The sequence below is a fragment of the Macrotis lagotis genome, chromosome 3, assembly GCF_037893015.1.
Source record: "Macrotis lagotis isolate mMagLag1 chromosome 3, bilby.v1.9.chrom.fasta, whole genome shotgun sequence".
In the NCBI taxonomy this organism is placed as follows: domain Eukaryota; kingdom Metazoa; phylum Chordata; class Mammalia; order Peramelemorphia; family Peramelidae; genus Macrotis; species Macrotis lagotis.
The window spans coordinates 223,087,856-223,097,034 of NC_133660.1; the positions used below are offsets into that span (position 1 = coordinate 223,087,856).

The 9,179-nt window shown below is 41.5% G+C and overlaps 1 pseudogene; it reads right to left on the reverse strand.

Annotated features, from left to right (window-relative positions):
* Positions 1–218: 218 nt before the first annotated feature.
* On the reverse strand, positions 219–5,626 carry LOC141518171 (F-box only protein 6 pseudogene; annotated as a pseudogene).
* Positions 5,627–9,179: the final 3,553 nt, after the last annotated feature.

Here is a 9,179-nt window from a genome sequence, read left to right on the forward strand (position 1 = left end):
CTGACTTACTATACCATCAAGTCTTGTATGGACTTAGAACCTTAGACCCTTCTCCAGCTCTGTTTCTGCTCTGAGTTGGTTGCTTCTTCAACACTGGATTGATCATTGGGCCTGAACACTGCAGAATTGGACTCATCTGGACAATTTAATTTTTTAAAAAATGTTATTTTGGGGCAGCTAGATGGCTCAGTGGATAGAGCACCGGCCCCGGAGTCAGTAGCACCTGAGTTCAAATTCAGCCTCAGACACTCAACAATTACCCAGCTGTGTGGCCCTGGGCAAGCCACCCAACCCCATTGCCTTGCAAAAAAAAATATTTTAAATGTTATCTTATTATGTAATTCTGCCACATCTCATACTTTATGTTTCTTCCCCAAGGATACGATTTCTCTCCCATCACACCCAACCCAGATCAATGCACACCATGGAAACAATGCAAAGACTAACAGACTACCCTCCGTGGGGGGTGGGGGGAGGGAAGCAAGACTGGGGAAAAATTACAAAATTCAAAATAAATAAAATCTTTCAAAAAAAAGGGAAAGAAATCTAGCTGGTAAAAACCCAAGATATCTCGCCAGGTTTCATGATCAAATTTACATTCCTTTGGGCAGAACACTTACAAGTAAGGCAGAAGAAAGGAAAGGAAGGAAGGAAAGAAAAAAAGGAAAGAAAGAAGAAAGATGAAAGAAAGTTGACCCTACTGGACAGTTCCTACTAACATAGGTTGTTTGTCCTTATTCCTTGAAAACAACCATGACACCAAGGAGGTGATGCCATGACATGCAAGTAGAAAAAAAATTTAAAAAAATCCAGGTTTATATTCTAAACAGAAGTAAGATCTCCTAGTTGGGAGGGGTCCCCCCCCATTGAAGAGCATGTTTCTGGAGAACAAATAATCTTGTCAATCAAGTCTAGCCCTTTAGAACCTGACATCAACAAATGCTTGGCCTTGATGAGAAAATTGAGGAGAAAAGCCTGGATCTCATTTTCATCATTGGTTATTAAAATAATAATATTATAATAATGATTCCTCTCAGCCAGGATAAAATAATGTATGATTGAAGCTAGAACAAAAGATTTGACAGAAGAGGATTCTATAGGATGGGAATGGTTCACCAAGACATGGATATTGGGAAGGGAAAAAGGTGTATCCAGAGCAAGAATGATGTCCTGGGAAAAAACTGGTAGAAGGAATGGAAATGAGAAATGATAAAAATGATGTAGTCAGACAAAGCAACTTGAGAACTCTTGAACATGTAAGTGGAACATTTGTGGGTGACAACAAGATCAAACCTAGGTTCTTTGTGGTGTGTACCTGAGCTGGAGCAGAAGAGGAAGTACATGAGTAAACACTATATGAGGGAATGAGAAGTTAGTGGAAGCATCTATAGGAATATTTGAAATTCTCTAGAATCCAGGTCACACAGATATTTACCTGTGACTCTGAATCAGTTCATATAAGTCTCTGAATTCTTCATATTTATCCCTACCTTGGAACAGTAATATTTCATTTACATCCATGTACCATGATGGGTTTCTCCATTCCCTAATTGATGTCCTCAGGTTTTTCTTTAAGGATTTTAGATTGTCTTCTTAAAGGGTCCTTTCATTCTGCAGGACTGGATTTCCTAGGGACCTCAGGGCCAATGATGCTGCTGCTGTTTGTAACAACTGGGCCATACCAGCCAGCCCAGAACTGAGCATCTTTACCTGCATGCTGGAAGTGGATGTAATGGACTCTTGAGGGGTAATTGGAAAATGTGTAGGAAACCTCTTTCCATTCAGCCCCACTCCACTGCTCAATATACACTGGGGCTGGCTTAAATTCAGCCAAGACTTCATGGTTATCTGACAACAGTTTCACACAGATACAGTAGGTGCAGTCACAATCATTTCTGACAGCAAACCAGTCCTTGATCACAATGTCTGGCTTCACTATGTCCATCAGTTCTTTCCAATACCCCTCAGCTTTCAGGTCCACCAGATGGGACTTGAGGCAGGTACCATAAGAGGTAACAAAACATTTCTTGACCTTGGGATCTGGAAATTCTGTCCCATGTTCTCTAGGTACATCTTCCACTTTCTATTTATGTCCTTTGTTCTTGTCAATTTTCCAAAGTTTGAATCCCTCTTCAGCACAGGGATTGCGGATTAGGTTCCTCTGGAGGCTGCAGAGGAGGTAGAAGACTTTCCAGTCAGCTACTGCTTGGTCCCAGTTCTCAGAGATGAGGCCCTCTCACTGGCATTTGCGTTTCCACAGAGACATCATCAATGAGGTCCCTCCACAGGCTGCAGACTGGGTGGCAGTGCCTCAGCAGGTCCTGGGCTGGCACCAGGCAGAATAACTGTAGAGGACATTCTCAGGCAGCTCACTGATGGAGGTCATGGTCCGGTTCTATGTTGGTGTTCCTCTGTGCTCTTCAGAAGAGCTTCTTTCCAGAAACCCTTCCCCTTCAGGGGCTTTTGATTAGTCTCTTTAAGGAATCAGTTTTGAAATGTTTAGGTAAACCCCACAGTATTTTCAAATTCTTTCCTTCATGGGTTATCCTGATTCTCCCAGAAGTCAGTTCCCTGGAAAGGTTGCATCAGCTGAGCAAATTGATAAGGTCTGCAAATAAGCCAGACCCTTATTACAGAGTCATCATCAGAAAATCATTCAATATTTTATCTGCTGTTGTGAACTTGAAAATGAAATTGAGACATTTTATTCCAGACAACACACCTCTCCCCTAAAACATCTAAGTCATACCTCTTATGGAGAGCATTCCCTGAAGAATTTTGTTGATTTTTAACAGCAAGGAGCCATTGGTACTTAAACTTTAGACAATTTGACACTTTGGTGCTATCTCTTTTAAGGAATCTTGCGTTATCTTCACAGTCTTGTTGTAGGAGAACCTTTAAGTTTGTATCAACAAATAATCAAAATAGGAGCCTTAATTATCTGCACTTTCAGTCAATTGTGTGATTATGAAGATATAATCTGTCATAGAACCTTGAAATTACCATCTTTTCAGGAGAGTTTCCATAAGCTTGCAGATAATTCTCATAAGGAATGGGAAAGTAAACACTTTCCCATTTTTTTTCAAACTGAACAAGATTTTTTTCATTCACTTTTTTTTCCATTTAGAAATCAAAGCATTTATAATTCTTCCCTTTCCTACCCCCCCCAACTGTTCTGGCATTTAGCATCTTTTTTTTTCCTATCAGATATCTTGAGAATGGATCCCTCAAGGCTCTCAAATTTCTTTTCCTCCTCACTGTATACATCCCATTGTCCTTAACTAGGCTGCAAAGACTCCAAGTGTGAGTGGTGAGAGACCATCTCTGTAATTCCCAAATCAGCTTAACTGGAATGAGAGTGTTGCAAGTTCCCAGACTGGCAATGGGACCAGTAATGAATGTTCTAGTTACAGCTACTGATAAAAGGCCATGTACTAAGTCATAAAAAAGATGGCCATTTTTAATGGTAGAAGAGTTATCCTCAGCACTAATACCATGGGTTAATCTTTTGGCCATATTGAAGTAATTGTTGCTATTATACTTAATGCTCACATAGTTATATAATTTTATTTGGTAATTTTATAATAGTTCTATGGTAACCTTTCTGAGTTCTATCAAATGGGGGGAGGATCATTTGAGAGCCTACAATCCTTCACTTTTCTCCCTGATGGAGTTCCTGAGGGTATTAAGTAAATGGAGAAGGGCCATGTGTGTTGGAAAGTATAAGACAATGTACAAATTTAACAGATTATTATAATTGCTAGGTATTACTCAGAGCCCTTCTGAGGAATACCCAGAGGGGGTTTAACAGTGGCCAGACTGGGGGAAACTGGACATTGTGGGAGTCTGCCTCACTCTTTCTCTCACCGGCCAATGCCTCTTTGCCTCTACCAAGCTATGCTGCCTTGGGTGCTTGTCTCTGTTATTCTTCCAGTCCAGGAGGTCCCCAACCCATATGGGAATCCCTTTAGCCATATAGAGCATACCCAGACTTAGATAAGAACTATCCCTTCCTCCCTCATTGCTTACACACACACACACACACACACACACATTCCCCTCCCACTTGTGTCCAACTGTGCCTGGTTATAATTTCAGGCTGTGAGGGCTTGAGGGTCTCTGTGATGACCATTTCTGTCCTGGTTTCCATGGTGACACCTGCACTTTGACCCCTAGCCTTTCTCTGTTCCCAGGGCAGAATAAAGAGGTCTTCCAAGTGGAAATCCCACTGTTGGGGCCAAAGCAGTACCTCCGGCTTTGTGTGCATGTGTGTGGGGGGAGGGGGTGTCCTCCTCCTCCTCGTCCCTCTCAGCCAGTCACAGAGCAGATTCTTAAGAGATGGGAATCTGGCCTTCAGGCCCTTCACCTTCTCCCCTCTGACTGTGAAAGAGAAGGCAATGAACAGCCAGGAGGCCACAATGCATGGACATTACTGGCAAATAAGGGGGAGTGGAAAGAAAGCCAACAATAAAAAAGAGAGTGGGGGGTAGGGAATGTGCTGGGGTGCAGGAGAGGAGGAGCCTAGAGCCCGGGAATCTCCTTGGAGAGGTAAAAGGAACCAGGTCTTGATGCACAGAGTTTGGCTAAGCATCCAATTAAGGACTGGACCTGGGATTTAGAGAGCCCCATAATGTCAAACTAAAAAGGTGCTGAGAGTTCATTGGAACATAGGAACTCCAACTTCCAGCTGGAGGAAATCTCAGAGGATGTCTAGTCGTCCAATCCTCTCATTTTAAAAAGGAGGAAACTTAGGCCCAGAGAGAAGTGACATTCTCAAGGTCATCCATGTAGTACTGTAGTCAGATTTCAAATCCCACATGCCCCGACTCCTAAACTAGGGCCCTTCCCATTGCCTTGCCTCCCCTGGAGATTTTGATCTCAGCAGCAGGGATTGTAAAGTACTTTCTTCTCAAGATCATTCTCTTCTTCTCTGTCTTCTCCATCCTTAGGACAGATGCAGAGACCTGAACTGGCCTTCTTCAGAGATTAAGGCACTCACAACAATCCCCCAATGGGAATTTGGGTCTTACCTCTTTTTCAGTCTTCCCAGGTACCCATCCTGTCTTTGAAAAGGGTTACTGGGGGGCCGCTAGGTGACGCAGTGGATAAAGCACTGGCCCTGGAGTCAGGAGTACTTGGGTTCAAATCTGGTCTCAGACACTTAATAATGACCTAGCTGTGTGGCCTTGGGCAAGCCACTTAACCCCATTTGCCTTGCAAAAACCTAAAAAAAAAAGGGTTATTAACATAAGATCAGGTTGGTTATCCACATCTTTGCAAAATCTCTTTCTTTAGTGCAGGGAATGGGCCTGTCATTTGTTAGTTTAGGTGCAAACTCACACCAAGAGACAGAGGACGAGTGCATAATTGTAACCAGTTATCAAGTATAGCTACAAATTTGCACATACACACACATGCACACATGCAAAACACACACAGATATACACACAGTATATAATGAGAAAGAGACTTCTCTGTGCTTCGGTTCCTTCCTTACTAAAATGAGAAGGCTGGACTAGAAGGTTTTTTGATGCCTCTTCCCTCTTCACACATCTATGTGTTGAGATACATACATTCCAAGGCAGACACATACAAATCCATGCACAAAGATATACACTTGTAGAAAGAGATATATTCACATACAGGGATATGAATACAAAAATACATATAATAGATGTAAACAGAGAAACATATAAATATTAAATCCAGACACCTTTTCTTATAAACACATATTCATAAATATGCATACCTACATTTATATACAAATGTAAATACGGGAGTGCATAGAGTCCCTGATTTTATATATGTTTAAATATGTATATACATATAAAAACATAGGAAGAGAAATGTATACACAAATACATTGATACACAGAGATGGATCCTTGGTTAGGCTCACATAATTACACAAAGAGCGGCTCAAAGATTCACATCCGTGCAGGAGACCCTGTACAGTATTCATTTGCTAATCACAAATTGCAGACCTACCATGGATTGAGGCCCTAGGACCAGTGACCTTCAAGAGTCCTTGGATTTTACCTGGTCAGTGTAGTTTGTTTCAGTTTATTATTATATTCAGTTTATTGCAGGCAATCTGAGTTCTCAGTTGGAAAAGCTAGCTCTCCATTTCTCGAATTGATTGGTTCAATTTCTCCACTTGTGCTACTTTGGGGACAATCTTACTTTTGGCTCTGGTCTACAGTTTTCTCCAATAAGAGGGAAGTAAAAGATATACTTGATGCGTAAATATAAATTGTGTATGGGACCAGTGATTTATTACTACTTGAAGAAAGTCATGATAAGCACAGGGGAATCATAGTATACGTTACCAGATTTCGTAGCTCAGTTTTTACCAATAGCACTGTTGGCTGTGAGGCCGATACCATAGCCTTGTTGGGACATCAAACAGTTACTGCAAACCTGCTGATTAGGCAATTCACATTTTGCCTCTTCCCTGAGAAGTATCCCAATCAAACTGTCCAGATGGATTTTTCTAGTGGTCCTTCACTAATGTTGTATTTTTCTTATCCCAAGATAGATCCTGCTAAGTGCTGCTGCAATGATAATTGCTCAACTAGACTTTGTCTTTTTTCTTTGGCCATCTCTGGTCAGTCCTTAAACCATTTACTTCCTGAAGAAAAAGAAAGATAAGGTTAGAGATTTAGGCAGTCAGGGACCCCTGCATAGGCAGATATGGTTAAGTCTCCTGGTCCAAGAAGCAAGATCACCATGACCCTGAAATAGGAAAAACTCTGGCTTCAACATTCTTCACTCTCATTATATCTTATTACCAGAAAAGGGATAGTCAGGGGATGGCTAGGTGGCACAGTGGATAGAACACCAGCCCTGGAGTCAGGAGGACCTGAGTTCAAATTTGATCTCAGACACTTAATTGCTTAGCTGTGTGACCTTGAGCAAGTCTCTTAATCACATTGCCTTAAATTAAAAAAAATTAAATAAATAAATAAAAAGGGATAGCCAGGAAACTATTACTTAATAGGAAAAAAAATAGTCTCTTGGGTCTTCCCTACTTCTTTCATAGTAGTTAATCAGTGGACTCTTAGAGGATAACTTATAAGTGACTTGAAGGTGGCCCCCAAGGGTCCATTCTTTATGGAAATGTTTATTATTTTTGTATTTACTTAATCTCTGAACAAGCTACTTCTCCCTAATAGATTATAAACTCCTAGAGGGCAGAAACGATTTCCTTTTTTTCTCTTTGTTATCTTTAGAGTAGGTGTTCATATTTTTTTTGGTTTTGGGACCTCTACACACTCTTAAAAATTATTGAGCAGACCCCAAAGATTCTGACCTATGGGGACTATAGCTATTGATGTCTACTTAGTATTATTGATGTCTACCTTAGTATTATTTAGTGAAAAAGCATTCATTAAGCACCTACTATTTGCTAAGCATTGCTTGAAATGCTTAGAATACAAAAATGGCCAAAAAAATCAGTCCCAGCTTTTTAGGAACTAATGCTGAAAATAGTTTTGGGGCGGGGTGGCTAGGTGCACAGGGGGTGGCTACGTGGTGCAGTAGATAGAGCACCAGCTCTGGAGTCAGGTGTACCTGAGTTCAAATCTGACCTCAGACACTTAATAATTACTTAGCTGTGTGGCCTTGGGCAAGCCACTTAACCCCATTGCCTTGCAAAAATCTAAAAAAAAATAGTTTTGACTTTGTGGACTCCCTGAAAGGGTCTTGGGGACCATTTGGGCTCTAGAGCCTAGTACACTGCCTAGGACATAGTAGGTGCTTAGTAAATACTTGAATTGACTTTTGTGGTGGGTAGGGAGCTTGGATGTTGATTGGTAAGAAAGGAGGAGATATTAAAGATTTATGAAGAGAGAAATAATATGATCAGAGCTTTGCTTTTAGCAGCTTAATCTGGCAGAAGTAAATCACGGAAGAGAAACCAGAACTGGGAAATCAGATACAGAAACAGAACTTCCAAATTTTAAGAACTCTGAAAGGTCATCTAGTCCAATGGACAAGGTACACTCAACTTTTGCTTGTATACCTCTAGTAATAGGCAAGTCACCACCTCATAAGGTGGTTTACTCTATTTTCAGGCAGTTTTCATTTGCTTTGTTGTCTTTACATCAAGTAGAAATCTGTACCTCCTTGTGACTTCCATCTATGGCTTTTGGTTCTGTCCCCTTGGGCAACCAGAACAAATGTAATTCCTATGCCCCATAGTAAACTCTCATCTCCTATCGCTCCTGAATTTTCTCTTTGCTTGTCCATTTAACTGACCCTCATATGGTCTGATGCTGATAGCCTTTAACCTTCTTGCCACTGTCTTCTATATGCTCTCCAGTATATATGATTTTCCTAAAATATGGGCCCAGAATGGAAGGCTACCTTGTTAAGATGATGCCCTCACAAGGAAAGAGCCACTTTAGTACTCTTCATTTGCAGCTTTGTATCAGTTATTTTTGTCTAAGATTCAGCCCTAATTTGAGATTGTAAGTTTCTCAGAAAGTCACTGAATTTAGAGCTGGAAAAGACCCAAGCAGGTCAGTCTCCAGGGAGTCTTACTTTGGCTCAGTGCCTCATGATTAGCTTTGTTCTTTTGCCTGGTATTTGTTGATCTGCTCTTTCCTTTGCTCACCAGGACAGGCTGGCATTTCTGTTTTTCTCTCTTCCTACCCAGCATATTTCTTCCCTTAGAAAGTGTTCTCTGTCTCCTTTAAATCTATACTTATTTTTTAATGCACTTCCATGAGCATTTTTATCACTCCTCATTGATCTGAACTGAACAAAAACAAAATTTAAAATTTAAAATTCAAAACCTTTATAACCAATATACACAGCTCAGCAAAGCAACAACTTTATATTTGACCATGTCCCAAAATGTATGTCTCATTCTGCATCTTAAATCTGTCACTCTTCTGGCAGGGGTGGGGAGGGGAGAGAGAGAGAGAGAGAGAGAGAGAGAGAGAGAGAGAGAGAGAGAAGAGAAGAGAAGAGAAGAGGAGAGAAGAGAAGAGGAGAGGAGAGGAGAGGAGAGGAGAGGAGAGGAGAGGAGAGGAGAGGAGAGGAGAGGAGAGGAGAGGAGAGGAGAGGAGAGGAGAGGAGAGGAGAGGAGGGGAGGGGAGGGGAGGGGAGAGGAGAGGAGAGGAGGGGAGGGGAGGGGAGAGGAGGGGAGAGGAGGGGAGGGGAGGGGAGAGGAGG